Here is an 18,150-nt window from a genome sequence, read left to right as displayed (position 1 = left end):
GTCCTGGTTTAGACCTAGTTTAGACCTGGTTTAGACCTGGTTTAGACCTGGTTTAGTCCTGGTTTTAGTCCTGGTTTTAGTCCTGGTTTTAGTCCTGGTTTTAGCCCTGGTTTTAGATCTGGTTTAGAACTGGTTTAGAACCGGTTTAGACCTAGTTTAGACCTGGTTTAGACCTGGTTTAGACCTGGTTTTAGTCCTGGTTTAGACCTGGTTTTTACTGGTTTTAGTCCTGGTTTAGAGTTTTCCTGGTTTAGACCTGGTTTTAGTCCTGGTTTTAGTCCTGGTTTAGTCCTGGTTTTAGTCCTGGTTTAGTCCTGGTTTAGAACTGGTTTACTGGTTTAGACCTGGTTTAGAACTGGTTTAGACCTGGTTTTGAGTTTATCCTGGTTTTAGTCCTGGTTTTAGTCCTGGATTTAGTCCTGGTTTAGACCTAGTTTAGACCTGGTTTAGACCTGGTTTTAGTCCTGGTTTTAGTCCTGGATTTAGTCCTGGTTTAGACCTAGTTTAGACCTGGTTTAGACTGGTTTAGACCTGGTTTAGTCCTGGTTTTAGTCCTGTTTTAGTCCTGGTTTTAGTCCTGGTTTTAGCCCTGGTTTTAGATCTGGTTTAGAACTGGTTTAGAACCGGTTTAGACCCTAGTTTAGACCTGGTTTATGGTTTAGACCTGGTTTACCCGGTTTTAGTCCTGGTTTAGACCTGGTTTTAGTCCTGGTTTTACCTGGTTTAGACCTGGTTTTAGTCCTGGTTTAGACCTGGTTTTAGTCCTGGTTTTAGTCCTGGTTTAGTCCTGGTTTTTAGTCCTGGTTTAGAACTGGTTTAGAACTGGTTTGGACCTGGGTTTAGACCTGGTTTAGAACTGGTTTAGACCTGGTTTAGACCTGGTTTTAGTCCTGGTTTAGTCCTGGTTTTAGCCCTGGTTTTAGATCTGGTTTAGAACTGGTTTAGAACTGGTTTGGACCTGGGTTTAGACCTGGTTTAGTCCTGGTTTTAGCCCTGGTTTTAGATCTGGTTTAGAACTGGTTTAGAACTGGTTTGGACCTGGGTTTAGACCTGGTTTAGACCTGGTTTAGAACTGGTTTAGACCTGGTTTAGACCTGGTTTAGTGTCAGGTAATGAGTGGAATTACCGAAAGAAAGAAGAGAGAAAACAACCGAGGGGCTGTTTGTATGAGAACACTTGCGGGTAAAAACGACTAAATATTTTATCAGAAGTGCTTTTCGTTTAGACGGTGACGGCGTTTTTGGGGCTTAAAAACGCAAAAATGTGAAACCTGCCTCCAGAGTGGAAAAGTTGAAAACACTCCGCCGTAGCGTTTCCGTCTACACTGCCCAAGACGCAAAACTCTGGTCAGATCTGCTCACGTCGCGTACGCGTTTACGTCACATACATACACAGTGTTGGGAAGGTGACTTTTAAAATGTATTCCCCTACAGATTACTGATTACATACCCCAAAATGTAACATAATCCATTAAATTACTTTAGGTGAGTAACGTAATCTGAATACTTTGGATTACTTGATTTTACTGTAGAGAAGCAAAGACGAGAAAATCTTCACGTAATGTTTTGTCCGATAAAAGAAAAAGAAAAGCCCAGACTTTACTGAACCAAATTAAAAATATTATTGATAGAAGAGGAGGAGACATGGTCCGCGCGGCATGATTTAGTCCTGTTAAATCCTGTTTTGGACCTGGTTTAGACTTGGTTTAGACCTGGTTTTAGTCCTGGTTTGGACCTGGTTTTAGTCCTGGTTTTAGTCCTGGTTTTAGTCCTGGATTTAGTCCTGGTTTAGACCTAGTTTAGACCTGGTTTAGACCTAGTTTAGACCTGGTTTAGACCTGGTTTTAGTCCTGGTTTTAGTCCTGGATTTAGTCCTGGTTTAGGCCTAGTTTAGACCTGGTTTAGACTTGGTTTAGACCTAGTTTAGACCTGGTTTAGACCTGGTTTTAGTCCTGGTTTTAGTCCTGGTTTTAGTCCTGGTTTAGACATAGTTTAGACCTAGTTTAGACCTGGTTTAGACCTGGTTTAGACCTGGTTTTAGTCCTGGTTTTAGTCCTGGTTTAGACCTGGTTTTAGTCCTGGTTTTAGTCCTGGTTTAGACCTGGTTTTAGTCCTGGTTTTAGTCTGGTTTTGGTCCTTTTAGTCCTGGTTTTAGCCCTGGTTTAGAACTGGTTTAGAACTGGTTTAGAACTGGTTTGGACCTGGGTTTAGACCTGGTTTAGTGTCAGGTAATGAGTGGAATTACCGAGGAAAAAAAAAAAAAAAAAAAAAAGGGGGAATAGCCCAAAATGTAAAAACAGGAAAATACCTCCATGTAATATATTTCTTTCAACAAAGTAACTGTAATCCAATTACCACTCACTGAAACAGTAACTGTAACTGAATACAGTTACTCATCATTTGTACTCTGATTACATAACTCCGGTACATGTAATCTGTTACTCCCCAACACTGTACATGCAGCACACAGAAACAAACATGTCGAATCATTTTCATGCGTCGGACCTTCAAGCTCTAATAAACTTACAAGAGGCTCCCAGCAAATGTACAGAATATGCAGAGATACTATTGGGGATGCGTGCATAATCAATCAAATTCCATACATTTTTGTGTCACCGTCTGCATGCAGATTTCCTCCCGAAAACGCTCATCTAAACACGGAATAAAAAGTGAAGTCGTGATGCTACTTTTGCTTCTTCTGTTCAGACCGTCATCCTATAAACGTAACCTCAGTTTTCAACACTTTAGCGCTGCAAATGGCAATCTCAGTTCAACTCTGACTTTAAAGGTTGTATAGAGGATTTTTTTAAGGGAAGAGAAATACAGCGACAGTTCTTTTACAAATGTTGTGCATGCGAGTTTTTAGACCCTTCGTCCGCTTCACTCGCGCAATCGCTGGAAGGAATCTCCAAGAATCACCTCAGTTCGTCTTCGCTCCTTTTCCCCTTCTCTTCTTATTTCAGCGACCTCAAGAACCGACTTTCTTTTGCGGCGAACTGGTCGTGGATTCTCGTCCGCCATCGCGACAAACTTTGTGAGGAAGTGACAGTTTGAAAAAGCCTCTAAGAACCGCTGCATAAACCACGTGATCCCTGCATCCCGACGAGTCAATTACACTAGAAACGTAGGGAGTTTGATTGATGACCTGACAGCCAATAGGTAAAGAGGCAGCCTCGTTTTCTATTGGCTGATGTTTATCTGGCCTCAACACGTCCACAGTTGATACATTTTCATTCTTTTTTTATTGGTCATCGTAATTACAAGGCTGCTGCGTCTCTGTAATGGTATTTTAAACTTTCATTGACAATTTGAAACAAAAAAAAAATCCTCCATACAACCTTTAAGTACGCAGAGATTACATACGATACATCTGAGCGGCTCTGTTTGTGTACGTCTCTCCATGGGCGAGCACCAAAATACATCTGTGACATGTTAGTGCCATATGAACCATCTCGCACTCTGAGAACTTCAGGGACCGGCCTCCTGCTGGTGCCCAGAGTCACGACTAAACACGGAGAGTCAGAGTTTCAGATTCATGCAGCGAAAACCTGAAACAGTCTTCCTGAACATGTGAGACGGGCCTCTACTTTGACTCTGTTTAAATCTCAAAACTACTCAAAACTGTTCTGTTTCGCTGCGTCTGGCTGAAAGGTTTTCATTCTGCACTCCGCTGTCTCTCCTTTTAATTTAATGATGATTATTTATGTTTTGATTTGTTTGTATTGCAATTTTAATGTATTTCTGATTCAGTTATTATTGTGTACGGATTGTGCTATACAAACAAACTTGCCTTGCCTTAGCAGAAAAGGTAAATAAAGATTCTTAGATCATAGATTGCTGACTTTCTACCCAAACATGAGACCATTCCAAACAAATTCTTGAACAATACTCAAAATAGTGTTTGTGGCAGGAGACCGAAAAAAGTAATCTGACTGATGACAGTGTTGGGAAGGTTACTTTTAAAATGTATTCCCCTACAGATTACAGATTACATACCCCAAAATGTAACATAATCCATTAAATTACTTAAAGTGAGTAACGTAATCTGAATACTTTGGATTACTTGATTTTCTGTAGAGAAGCAAAGACGAGGAAATCTTCACATGAGAAGTAAAAAGTCCAGACTTTACTTAATTTAACTCTTAAAAATATTATTGATACAAGACGAGGAGACACGTCCACTCAGCATGATTTAGTCCTGTTAAATCCTAGTTTGGACCTGGTTTAGTCCTGGTTTAGACCTGATTTAGTCCTGGCTTAGAATTGGTTTTAGACCTGGTTTAGACCTGGTTTTAGACCTGGTTTAGTCCTGGTTTAGACCTGGTTTTAGACCTGGTTTAGATCTGGTTTAGACCTGATTTGGTCCTGGTTTAGACTTGGTTTGGACGTGGTTTAGACCTGGTTTAAACCTGGTTTGGTCCTGGTTTAGACCTGGTTTTAGACCTGGTTTAGTCCTGGTTTAGACCTGGTTTAGACCTGGTTTAGACCTGGTTTTAGACCTGGTTTAGACCTGGTTTGAGTTTCCTGGTTTAGACCTGGTTTAGACCTGGTTTAGACCTGGTTTTTAGACCTGGTTTTAGACCTGGTTTTAGACCTGGTTTTAGACCTGGTTTACTGGTTTAGCTGGTTTAGTCCTGGTTTTAGACCTGGTTTAGACCTGGTTTAGACCTGGTTTAGACTTGGTTTAAAGCTGGTTTAGTCCTGGTTTTAGACCTGGTTTAGACCTGGTTTAGTCCTGGTTTTAGACCTGGTTTAGACTTGGTTTAAAGCTGGTTTAGTCCTGGTTTTAGACTTGGTTTTAGACCTGGTTTAGACCTGGTTTTAGACCTGGTTTAGACCTGGTTTAGACCTGGTTTTAGACCTGGTTTAGACTGGTTTAGTCCTGGTTTAGACCTGGTTTTAGACCTGGTTTAGACCTGGTTTAGTCCTGGTTTAGTCCTGGTTTAGACCTGGTTTTTAGACCTGGTGTAGACTTGGTTTAAACTTGGTTTTAGACCTGGTTTAGTCCTGGTTTAGTCCTGGTTTAAACCTGGTTTAGTCCTGGTTTTAGACCTGGTTTAGACCTGGTTTTAGACCTGGTTTAGTCCTGGTTTTAGACCTGGTTTAGACTTGGTTTAAAGCTGGTTTAGTCCTGGTTTTAGACCTGGTTTAGACCTGGTGGTTTAGTCCTGGTTTTAGACCTGGTTTAGACTTGGTTTAAAGCTGGTTTAGTCCTGGTTTTAGACTTGGTTTAGACCTGGTTTAGACCTGGTTTTAGACCTGGTTTAGACCTGTTTTAGACCTGGTTTAGACCTGGTTTAGTCCTGGTTTAGACCTGGTTTTAGACCTGGTTTAGACCTGGTTTAGTCCTGGTTTAGTCCTGGTTTTTAGACCTGGTTTTAGACCTGGTGTAGACCTTGGTTTAACTTGGTTTAGACCTGGTTTAGTCCTGGTTTAGTCCTGGTTTAAACCTGGTTTAGTCCTGGTTTAGACCTGGTTTAGACCTGGTTTAGTCCTGGTTTAGACCTGGTTTTAGACCTGGTTTAGACCTGGTTTAGAATTATAATTTGTACTCTGATTACGTGACTGTGGTACATGTAATCTGTTACTCCCAACACTGCTGATGACCCATAAACTACTGGAGTTGGATATATTTTCACCTGATATTCAAAAGGCTTTAGATTTACTTTCAATAAAATCAATATTATACTATACTATATTATACTATCTATATCTGTGTAATATATCCACTGTGAATACTCATTATTGTGTCTTTTCTAACAAAGTCCTTGAGCGTCTGGGTGGAACATGGCCTGTAGTTGACCCACACTCTGTCAAATGGTCTCCTTCTGTATCACAGTGTCCTGACATCACTGTCCCATGACTGTGTGAGTCTGTACAGTGAGAGAGTTTTTCCACAGGTCCAGGTGTGTTTGGGGGACGTCCTCGCAGCACAGAGACGGCAGACGGACAGCTGCTGCACAGACGCGCACCAACCATTGTTCCTCGGTCTCAGATGACATCAAGACTGTCTGTAAAACTGGAATGTTGGACAGAAGAAGGGCAGAAAATCACTCATCCGTTCTTCTACACTTTTTGTTCAAACTTTGTGAAAACGGTGGGATAAAAAAGTGATCGTTTTGAGAAGAAAATAATCAGCTCAAAGGTGTATTATGGAACTTCTAGTGAGACGTCCATACCTGAAGATGTCATTTACTTAACTAATGTTTTATCTGGAAAAGAAAAACACATTCTTATTGCTAGAGTGGTGAGCCGATCTTGGTCCGAAAGGGAATTGATCCAGCAACCTTCATGTTGGGGGACCACTGCTTCAACCACTAAGCCACTGTCACAAACATTTACGTCTTCCAATCCAATCCACTTTATTTCTATAGCACATTTCACAAATTGTTTCCAAAGTGCTGCACAAGTGCATAAAAATAACAACAATAAGATGATAAAATAAACTACTAAAACAATACTAGTCTTAAAATAATAAAACCAGTAAAATAAAAAAAAAAAAACAGTAAAATAAAAATAAAAACAAAATCATAGAATAGAAACAAATAAACCAATAAATACATTAAATCAGTAAAACCGATAAAAACACATAAAAATAAATAAAAGACACAGAGGACCGCACAGCTCACGCGGTGTTAAAAGCCAGAGAATAAAAGACGAGATTTAAAACTCTCCACTGTGGGTGCTGCTCGAACGTGAAGCGGCAGATCGTTCCAGAGTTTAGGGCCGACCACAGAGAAGGTCCTGTCCCCCCTGGTTTTAAGTCTCGTCTTAGGCCCCCTGAGCTGGAGCTGGACCTCGGACCTCAGAGCGCGAGCAGGGGTATAAATTTGGATGAGGTCCGAGAGGTACTGTGGGGCCAGTCCATTCAAAGCTTTAAAAACAAACAATAAAATCTTAAAATCAATTCTAAAATCTTCACGGACACAAGGAGGTAGTGGACCCTCTATAAAAAAGGTTACACAACACAACTTTGATTAACATTTTAGTAAAACGTTTTAAAAACTTTCTATTAACGCAATGCAGAGACTTAAAGGTTGTATAGAAGAGAAATGCAGCGACTGTTTGTCCTTTTTTAAATGTTGCGCTTCGCACCTTTTTCCCCTTCTCTTCTTCTTTCAGCAACGTCAAAAACTGACTTTCTTTTGCGGCGAACCGGTCGTGAATTCTTCTCTGCCATTAAAACAAAATTTGTGCAAACTGAGAGCTACAGTTCAAAAAAGACGCCAAGAACCGCTAAACATGAACCGCGAACATAAACCACACAATCCCAGCGCGTCGGCAAGTCAGCGACGCTAGAAACGTAGGGAATTTGATTGACAACCTAACAGCCAATAGATAAAGAGGTAGCCTTGTTATCTATTGGCTGATGTTTATCTGCCCTCACTACGTCCACAGTTGATGGATTTTCTTTTTTTTTTTTTTTTGGTCATCATAATTACAAGGCTGCTTCTTCTTTATAATTCTATTTTGAACTTTCATTGACAATTTGAAAAAATATTTTAAAAAATCCTCCATACAACCTTTAACCAATAAAATGTATCAACTTTCTAATTAACCAAAATGTTTTTTAACTCAAATATTCTGTCACTCACACATAGAAAAGACCAACGACTGACAAACTGAATGGACTAATTTGTTTCATACTCGTCCCTTCTGTTTAGTTTTATTTTAATATTGACAAAAATTGCCAGATTTTTAGTGTTACCTTTTCTTATTATTTACATTTTATTTTATTTTGTAACGTTTTTATGTACTGAAAGTATCTGAGCAGGACTTTGGCGTCATGGTTCATGTTTTGTAGTTGTTGTTTTTGCTTATTTTGGTGTCTCTTATTCCTTTAGTGTCGTGTGCCCATGGTGTTTTATTTTGAAATTTGGCCTGTCTGCTTGTATTTTGAGCTTTACTTCCTGTCTTGATTGTTTGCCCCACCCTAATGTGGCTCGCCTGTGTCTGTGTGCATTTACCCTGCGTTCGATTATCTTCTGACTCCCGCTTGGACCTCACGACGTCCGAGCTTGAAGCGTATTTTTCTGTTTCGCGTGTCGGATTTGGAGAGCCTCATCACGACTACCAAACCCACAGGCAGTGATATGGACGCGGTAAAGTATTGCAGTAATACGAGTGACTAAAACTGTCATTTAAACCACCAAAGTGTCCAAACGCAATGAAAACAGTTCATTTTTACCCGTCACAGTGGGCGCAATCATCTTGGATTCTGACTCTGAATCCTTTCTCGGTCTACTTTTTTCCGCCACTGAGGTCCGAGTCGTGGCATCCCAGGAAAAAGGGCGTGTCATGCTTGTTGCTGGGGAACTTCCTCGGAAAACCGATTCAGATAGATAATCGAACACAGGTTTATGTTCTCCTCTGCCCTTTGTTGGTCCATTGTCATTGTCAGTGTCAGGCTACGTTCAGACTGCAGGGCTTAACGCTCAATTTGGATTTTTTGGTGAAATCCGATGTTTTTTCGAGGTCGTTCACATTTCCAATTAAATGCGACTTGTATGTGACTCCAGTGTGAACATTAAACGGCCCGAAAGTGTCCCGCATGTGCACTGGAGACACGACGACGTCAACCGCAGCGAGCGTGCTCTGTGTTTACGGAAGTTGTCCAAACATGGACGTGAGCATTGAGCACCTGGAGATTTTAAAGTTCCTCTCGTACCGGAGCCAGAACATGAACAACTTACTTGTTTTAAGGAGGAGATTGAGAAGGAGAAGGACGAGGTTTTTGGCCGTGGTGTTTTGTGGGTCAGTGACAGCGACGTCCGTAGAAAGGAACGTGTGGGTGCGCAGACGTAGCCAAAGAGTGGTGAGTGGCGATGTTCATTAACAATTTTCGCCTACTTCAGCACAGAATAATGACGTTTGTGGCTTGTTGATAACGTGTAGGTGGATGAATGCGCCTTGGCCGTTCAGACTGAAGTCGCATGTCATAAGATTCGGATATGTTTCGGTTTTAGGAGCACATATCCAAGTGTCCTGGGTCGCATTTGAAAAAATCGTATCTGTGTGGTTCAGACTGTCATTAAAAGATCAGATACAGGTCAAATAGGGGCCAAAAAATCAGATTTGGGTCACTTCAGGCTGCAGTCTGAACGTAGCCTCAGTGTTTTGTTTTGTTTTTTCAAGGCAGCTTAGTGTTGATTCATAGATTTTGGATCTTTTTTGTTTGTTATTAAAGAACTTCAACTGCAGTCCTGCGTTTTGGCTCCTCCCTCTTTTTCTACCCCACATTCAGTGCTTCATCTTTTTCTATATTTCACTATTGACAAACACCACATAACGATTACAGGAACACGGACTTCTACCTCCAGTTAAGAGCATGACCTCACCTCGTAATTATTTGGATCTGACACCGACCATTTTGGATCCAGAGCGGTTTAAAGTACCACTCAGCGGTGACGTGTTTATAAATGAACAGAGAAAACACTGTTTGACACTCGTGGCACAGCTGGAGCAGGTTCAGGTGTGGTCTGTGCTCACAGCTCTGACAGCAGCCGCACAAAACCATTACAACTGTTTCCTACGGACTTCCACTAACGATCAATCTCATAGACTTTAAAGCAGATCCATTATGTTTTAATATTGTATTGAACCACAGATGTCATATATATCGAACAAAGGCTTCTGTTTCATGGTAATGTATGAGCAGATCATAAAATACGATTATTGCAGTTTCATTTGTAACACATGAACGATGGACCTGTGGGCGAAGAACGTTCATTTGACAATTAAAAGGTTCAGATGCATCTTAAACGTTGAATGTTGAACGTCTGAATAGAAACTTGATGGTTTAATTCCAGCTGGCATCACCTGTAGCAAGACACTTCACTCATCACAGTGCATAGATTAGACCAGTGTTTCCCAAACTTTTTTTTTTCTGTGGACCCATATTTTAAAAGTCACAAACCTTCGCGAACCAAGTCAACAGACATTCTTCGTAAATCACAAAATAAAGGTGGATTATTTGACCATTATTGAACATTACTGAGGATATTTTATTGTTGACTGAGTGTTTCTCTGAACAATTAGTATTACTCAAGTTTTAAACCAGTCATTAAACCAGCAATAAAAGGATCCATAAGTCGCTTATTTGGACATTAAATTTAGCCCATTTCTTTTTCTTTTCAACATTCAACTGAACCAGCAAAACTGGAACAAAAATAGTCAATAAAATAATTACAAAAAGATTAGAAATTACACAAAACATGTCTTAACATTTGAACATTTCTAATGAGATAGGTGGACCTGTTTGCATTTTTGTAGCTCGTTCCAGTCCAGTCTGTTTCTGTGTTTTGTCTTCATTTCTGTGAGCACAGAAAATCTCATGTGTCAGATCTGTATGCTGCAGACCTACATGCAGATTTTGACAAAGCTAAAAAAAAAAAAAAAATCTCTTGCAACCCACGTTAGAGTCGCGACTCAGTCTTTGGGAAACAATGGGTTAGTCTACTAATTTCTGTAAAACATAGTTAATATGGCCTGGTTGTTTTCATAAAAATATTGTTGCTTTGGCTATAAGATTCTAGATTCTAGCCTGATTCATCAGACGGTTTCACTTTGTGGAAACCGTCTGACCTCGCAGCATTAGGATTTATTCGCTCGACGGTAGGCGGGTACTTTTCATTTAACCAGTTGCTGCTATTTGGTCGTAATGCACCAAATCCCATAGGAAGAAGGGCAATAGCGTCTTTCCCCTTGATAAAATTCACCAAACATTCTCTTTGTTCCGGCTTTAAATCCTCAATTTCAGGACTTGCTGCCAACACAGAATGTCTGTCTTTGTCTACATCCATCTTGATCACTTTGTTTACTGTTGTGTTGTACCACAAAAAAGGACCCAGACAGACGCTTGAGTTTGACGTCATGGCTTCACAGCTCTTCACTGATTGGCCAGTGTGCGGTCTACAACTTCTGGAGTTCTTGCAAACCGTCTAGTGTATTCTGATTCCTGACCTAGTCGCTGGAGAGAAATGAAATTGACTGGTATGTCTGGTAGAGAATGGGGAATGGTTTTAGCTTTCTGTTTTCATTAAATCATGCAGGTGATGGACCATATTAATAAATGAATCCACTGAGATTTGGAGAGATCATACACAATTTTGACAAATGAAGAAATTTTGGAAAGTCTTACAGCTCAATCCAACGGCACAATTCTCTCAGTATAAACCCAGCAGCGTTTTCTTTTCACCGTGGCGCTCCTCTTTAACTATTCTCAGCCTGTGCTCCGTGTCAGACCCTCCATAGCCTCTCCCCCGCAGGACCAGCGCATAAAACCCGCTTGGACACGGACCCCAGACTCCATGTGGTCTGAGCGGGACCCCGGGCCACAGCGGAGTGATAGTGACATGCTCTCACCTCCTGCACCTCCTCCACCGCGCAGACGGGACAGGGGGCTTTGAGGTGGTGGTCTCCCCCGGCAGAGCCCCCCGGAGCGGGCATGATAATGGGGAGAGTTGGGGGGTGCCGCGGAGGGGGCAGAGGGGGGCAGGACGGTCCCGAGCGTATCAATTTAAGCCTGAGTAATGCCCAGAGTCACAGGGCCAGATGTGCAGGAGAGACGAGGCCACAGGGGCAGAGGGCTGTGGAGGTGGGTGGGAGGTAAACAGCAAGAAGTATCTGCAAAATATCAATGAAATTTGATTTGAAATTACCTCAGTTACAATCAAATTCAATGTAAGACAACAATCTAAATATAAAAGAGTAATTAATAGTATTCCTTTAAGGTGAAGGTAACTTTCAAATGCTTTTCGCAGTGGAGATGTTATTGCTTTGTCTGGATATTTAACAGTATGATATTAAACATGTTTATCTTCATGGAGACCAAACCAGACCAAGGTACAGGTCAGATCTGTGGAGAGGCAGACCCGCTCACTGTTAGAATTTCTGTTTTTAGGTGTTCTTGAGCTAAAAAAAAAACATCTGTAATTGAATAAATGTAAGGTAGAGCTGTTTAAAATGTGTGTATCGTTTGTTTATTTGTTTTTCAAAATAAGATAAAAAAATAAGACAAAAAAAATTAAAAAATTCTTTATTATTTGTCTCCAAAATCAAAATGAAAAAAACATAACAATTAGTTTTTTCAGTTTTCGTTTTTGTGTTTAAAGTAATGGAATTTTTTTTTTTATAATGTCCGTTTTCAGTTTCCGTGACTTAAACTGAGATGCCGGACTTTTGCACCATGACTGAACCAGGACTAAAACAGGACGAAGCCAGGTCTAAACCAGGTCCCGGTCTCAGTTCCGGTCTGGGCCCGATCTCAGTCCCAGTCTCAGTCCTGGTCTCAGTCCCAGTCTCAGTCCTGGTCTCGGTCCCAGTCTCAGTCCTGGTCTTGGTCCCAGTCTAGTCCCGGTGTCAGTCCTGGTCTCAGTTCCAGTCTGGTCCCGGTCTGGTCCTGGTCTCAGTCCTGATCACCCAACAGTGTACACGGGCGCACCTCTGGGCCTGTCTCCACACACAGTACTGGTTCAGTCCTGGTTCAGTCCGTATGCGGTGCAAAAGTCCGGGATCACAGTTTAAGTCACGGGCACAGAAAACAGATGTTATCTTCTTTTCCATTATCTATTTAAATACAAAAAAATAAATAAATAAATGTATCAATTTTTTCATTTTGTTTTTGGAGACAAATAATAAAGAAAATAGTTGTTTTTTCATTTTCTTATTTTTGGTTTTATTTTGAAAAATTAATGAACATATGATACAGATTAGAACTGGTGCTACAACCTGGTACATGCATCTCTCCTGTTAAGGTTAATGTAAATTGTGCACTGTCCCTGTCTCATTAAATAAATAAATAAATAAATAAATAAATGGATTGTTTAATGTCATGCTGTGGAACAGTCCAGGCAGAGCAATGACATCTCCATAGAAACAAGCAGGTGACAGACACAGAAAAGTTACACAATGCACCTTTAAATATGAATGAACATAACAAAAACAAAACAAACCTCCAGGTGATGTTATTATGTTGCTGTTTTACCATAACAACGTAGATAGATCTAGAAGAAAAAAAAGCTTAAGGTAACACAACGTAGATAGTTAAAGGTAAAAGATATTGAGGAAATGTGGATGATGTGTCTTGCTCAATGAAACAATGGCAGTTTGCATTATAGTATTATAGTCTTGAGCTGCTATTAGATCTCTCTCCACACTTGGAAACATGCAAAGGGAGATGAACTAATTATTAGTGGAAAAAAACTAGTCTGATTCATCATCCAGTTTCACTTCGTGGAAACCGTCTGACCTCCCAGCATTAGGATTCATTCGCTCGACGGTAGGCGGGTACTTTTTTTATTTAACCAATCGCTGATATTTGTTTGTGTCGTATGTAATGCGCCAAATCCTGTAGGAAGAAGGACAATAACGTATTTCCCCTCAAAAAAGTTCGCTAAACATTCTCTTTGTTCTGGCTTTAAATCCTCGATCTTGAGAATCGTTGCCAACACAGAATAAATGTCTCTTCGCTGATTGGCTGGTACCCGAAACCCACACTTCCGAGGTTCTTGCAAACCGTCTAGTGTATTTTGATTCCTGACCTAGTTGCTGGAGAGAAATGAAATTGAGTGGAGGCACTAGGTCGCACCAGCTTGGCTAAAAAAAAAAAAAAAAAAAAGGTAAAGATTTGCTATTTGTGGACTAAACGGAGCATGGTGTTTTTGTTAAATCAGTGATAATACGGTAGACCTTTTCGATGAAGTGCGCCTGATTTCAAAATAAAACTAAACAAATTATCCTGGAGAGTAAAAACACCATTATCCAAACAGAAGCCTTCTCACCGTTGCTCCTGTATCCGCCACGAGCTAATCTTTGTGAAGTGCGTTTCCATTAACGGCGCATGCACACATACATTTGTACTTTGCTCCTGCACTCGTGTGGGTCTGCGCAGAGTGGAGATATGCGGCGTTAACACGAGGAGAGCTCTCAGTGCTGGAGCCTCACACTTACACTAATGCTGTTTTATATCAAACCCGGGTATGAAAGCTCCCAGCCGCCCCCACACCACAGACGAGTCCTGACCCACAGCGCCGGCACCAGCATCAGCTCCACACAGCAGCAGCTCTCCTCATCCTCGGTATCTGGAGATCGATCTCTCTCGATGTTGCATGTGGTGCAGATGAAGTCATGTGGACAGGAGTGTGTTTAAGACGGTTAAGAAATGGTAGAAAACATGAACGGTAAATCCGTGTATCGTTCATTCATTGTTTTTTTCAAAGTAAAACCAGAAATAAGAACACAAAAAAACAACAATTTCTTCATTTTTTGTCTCCAAAACCAAAATGAAAAAAACAGATCATGATTTGTTTTTTTAGTTTTCGATTTTGTGTTTAAATGAACAATGGAAAAAATGGATAACGACCATTTCCCATTTATGTGACTTAAACTGAACCAGGACTAAAACAGGTCCAGGACCAGACCGGAACCAGGACTAGTACTGAGATCGGGACCAGACCAGAACTGAGACCAGGACTGAGACTAACTACAGGACCAGGACTGAGATCGAAACTGAGGCCGGAACCAGACCAGGACCAGACCGTGATTGAGACAGGGACCAGACCAGGACTGAAAATGGTTTAGTCCTGTTTTAGTCCTGGTTTAGTCCTGGCTCAGTTCGGCATCACAGTTTAAATCACAGAAACAGCCTTTATCTGTTTTTTCTATTATTCATTTAAACACAAAATCAAAAACTGAAAAAAACAAAAAAAAAAACAAATCGTTAACTGTTTATTCATTTTGGTTTTGGAGACAAAAAATTAAGAAAACTTTTTTTTTTTTTTTTTTAATTCTTCTTATTTTTGGTTTTATATTGAAAAACAAATGAACGAATGATATACGGATTATGGTAGATAATGCACTTTGTTTTCTGAAAATTATGAAAATAGTTAGTGCATGTCAATGGCCATAGTTATCCTGTCACTAAAAACAGTCTTACAAACTCCACAAAACACCCGAAGCAAATCTATTTTTACACCAGACTGTTGATGTAAATGTCTGTGTTGATAGAATAATGTTTGAAATAAAACTAACCTTGTATCGCATGAATCGTCGCATGTTGAGGGACTATTTTCTTATATATCAGTCCGCTGCTGCCAAACTTTCTATCAGGAAATACAACTCACTGCTGCTCAGACATAAATCCTTCAAATACAAGGTTTGTTTTACTTCTAAAATTATTCTATCAACACAGACATTTACATCGACAGTCTGGTGTAATAATAGATTTACTTCAGGTGTTTTGTGGAGTGGGTGAGACTGTTTTTAGTGGCAGGATAACTATGGCCATTGACATGCACTAGTCTAGCACCAGTGACCTCTGCAAATACAAGGACTGGTTTGAATATTTTAAAAAGTGTCTCCACATGTCTCCAACACTCTGGCTCACTAGGAAATGAGGTCCTATGTCCAAAATTCCAAACTCACAAGCAGCCATATTTGTTTTGATACAGATGCTTGTCTCTGATTGGCTAATCCACCTGTCAATCATGTCCATCTAAACTCAAGGAGAATCACTAGAAACAGACTCTCATCTTCTCAAAGTATTAAAGAAGTGTTTATTCTGGATCCTCAGGCAATCCAAATATTAAATATGTCTGTGAGAATTATGTGTTATTGATCTTCACTGTCCCCTTTAACAGTTTGTTGTAATTTTAAATTCACTTTTATTTGTATTTAATAAATGAGTGTATACGAAAGATTTGAAATTTAAAAATATCCCTGAAATGAAAAACTAAAACCTGACACGATGCATCTCTCCTGATAAAGTTAATGTATATTGTGCACTGTCATTGTCTCATAAATAAAAAAAAAACCTAACTAAATAAACAAATAAATAAACACGCAGAGTAGGTAAAATAATCCAGCTGTCCAAGACTAGCTCCAGGTCTGAAATGGGTCCCTCTGCTCCTGACACTTGTGGAAAAAATAAAAAAGTAGAGATGTTCTTAAACTTTTGTTAAACACATTTGAATTTTCTTTTTCACATTTGAGTTAAACACATTTGACGTTTTAAAAATACCATGTGTGTTTTATGTGTTCATTGTTTCAGATGTGTAAATGTATAAAATCATGTGTGAGTGGAGTTCGTAAAGCTTTGTCAGATTCAAGTGCTGCTTGACTCCGCTGACCTCTTCTGTGTTACAGGCAGCTCAGACACCCACCCCCTTTTCTAATGCGTTTCTGCTCTAGTGTTCTTCACTATTGTATTTTAATCGATAAAATCACGAGAGAACGACTGAAACCGAGCAAATGTAAGTCAGTTTTAAAGAGGACGTGTTACACAATTTCCTGATCTATTTTATAACGTTGTTTCCTCATCACAAACAGACCTGGACTTGTGTTTTGTTTCATTCACACATGTCACACAAATCCATACATACGTCAAATATTTAGACTGAGTTCTTCCCCCAAACTGAAAACACTTCTTGCACACTTTCACCTTGTGATGTCATGTGGCAATACAGAAAGTGCTCCACTTTTAAACTCCACACACCAGGCATGTCCAAACTATGGCTCAGTCTCACAAATTTTTCTCGGCCCTCGGGCTTCCAGGTTAAGTGGCCCGAATTACTTTGCATCAATTAGAAATGTACTTTTTACTGCAAGTTTATTGAAAATCTACCATAATAAAGCCAATATTGAATATTTAGTGTGTGGTTTTAAGGATTTTAGCGTGAATAAAGTCTGATGTTTCATTCTAACGTGTTAAACATGCACATATTTCAATTATTCACTGTATTGAGCACCAGTCTACGGCCCTCGATTGGTCCTCTGCTTCATCTGTGTTTAGATATGTGGCCCTTGATGAAAAAAGTTTGGACACCCCTGATCTACACCTTCACTGGAATCATTTGGATAATTTCAGCCCAGGAATTTCCAATCTCTATTGATCCAGAATAAAAAGGTAGTTTGGTAGAAGTGCATAAACATGAAAATATCAATATATCGTATCATTTAATGTCCTGATACAGTATTAATATCGTGGGCTGCTGTATCGATATATCGCCAAGAGCATTTTTTGGTATATTTTACTAAATTATGTTACAGCGCAACAGTTTTGTTGCTTATTTAGATGACGGAAACTTGTTTATGCTGCACATTTGACATTTTCACAGTTTTGATGATTAAAATGTTTGTGTTTCATATGAACTTTGCACAAGACGTGGTTTAACAAAGACTTTTAGCATCACAGCCTTGTTTTAGACATTATTTTATATTGAATCATATTGAATCGAAAGCTCAATATATCGAGATATGTATTGTATCGTGGCCCATGTATGTACTGTATTTCTTAATGATACAAAGCTTTTTCATAACATCACGAGGTGGAACAGAGCATTTTGAACTTTGGAGATGTAAACAGACTCATAATAAAAGATTTCTCAAACGTGTGAATCAAAACACAACTCCAGGTCTGTTTTTGATGTTTTTAAAGAAGATAATTAACATCTAACATGACTTAAAGCTCACAAGAATCAATCTTGTTTAATATTGGACTTTTAACAAAACAATTTCTTACCATTTGAACCAAATCTAACACTTTTCTTTTTCTACTTTTCGGTTAAATCAAATCTAAATGTCAGCCTATGTTCCTCTCCTTGATTTTCCGATAAAACGAGGTGAGAATGTGCGTAATATTCCGATCGGGAGGTCTTCTCGCTTCTTGAAAAAAACCAACGTCGAGTCTTTTATCACGTCACCCCCCAAACACACTCTGCTCTGGGTTCATTAATATTGTGAAGTGTCAGTTTAAACAGGGCCCTTGAGCCGAGAGGAGGGAGGAGCAGAGGAGTGAGTGAAGCCAGAGCCGGGGACAGGGGCAGAGCAACACAAAACACACAGCCTCTGCCAACAGCCAACAGTCTCTACGGAATGTTCCACAGCATGGCATTAAACGCATCCATTTAGCGCGCATTTAGTTAGTTACAGGTGGTTCTGTCGCTGAAAGTTGCTTTGAAAAACGTGCATTTACTTACTGTGAGTGGGCTCGCCTCTCCACGGAGTTTACCTGTGCACCTACTCCATGGAGAAAGATGTGTTTAATGTATCGACTGTATTAGGGCTGAGCGATTTTCGGAAAGCATTGAACTGAGATTTTTCTGGCAGATATTGAGATTTTGATTTCATTCGCAATTTTTTAATAAAAGAATGA

This window comes from Boleophthalmus pectinirostris, unplaced genomic scaffold (genome assembly GCF_026225935.1).
Source record: "Boleophthalmus pectinirostris isolate CB_2022bp ecotype Guang Dong unplaced genomic scaffold, ASM2622593v1 HiC_scaffold_19, whole genome shotgun sequence".
NCBI lineage: Eukaryota > Metazoa > Chordata > Actinopteri > Gobiiformes > Gobiidae > Boleophthalmus > Boleophthalmus pectinirostris.
The sequence above is the reverse complement of the archived record's forward strand: the minus strand, read 5'-3'. Positions refer to the sequence as shown.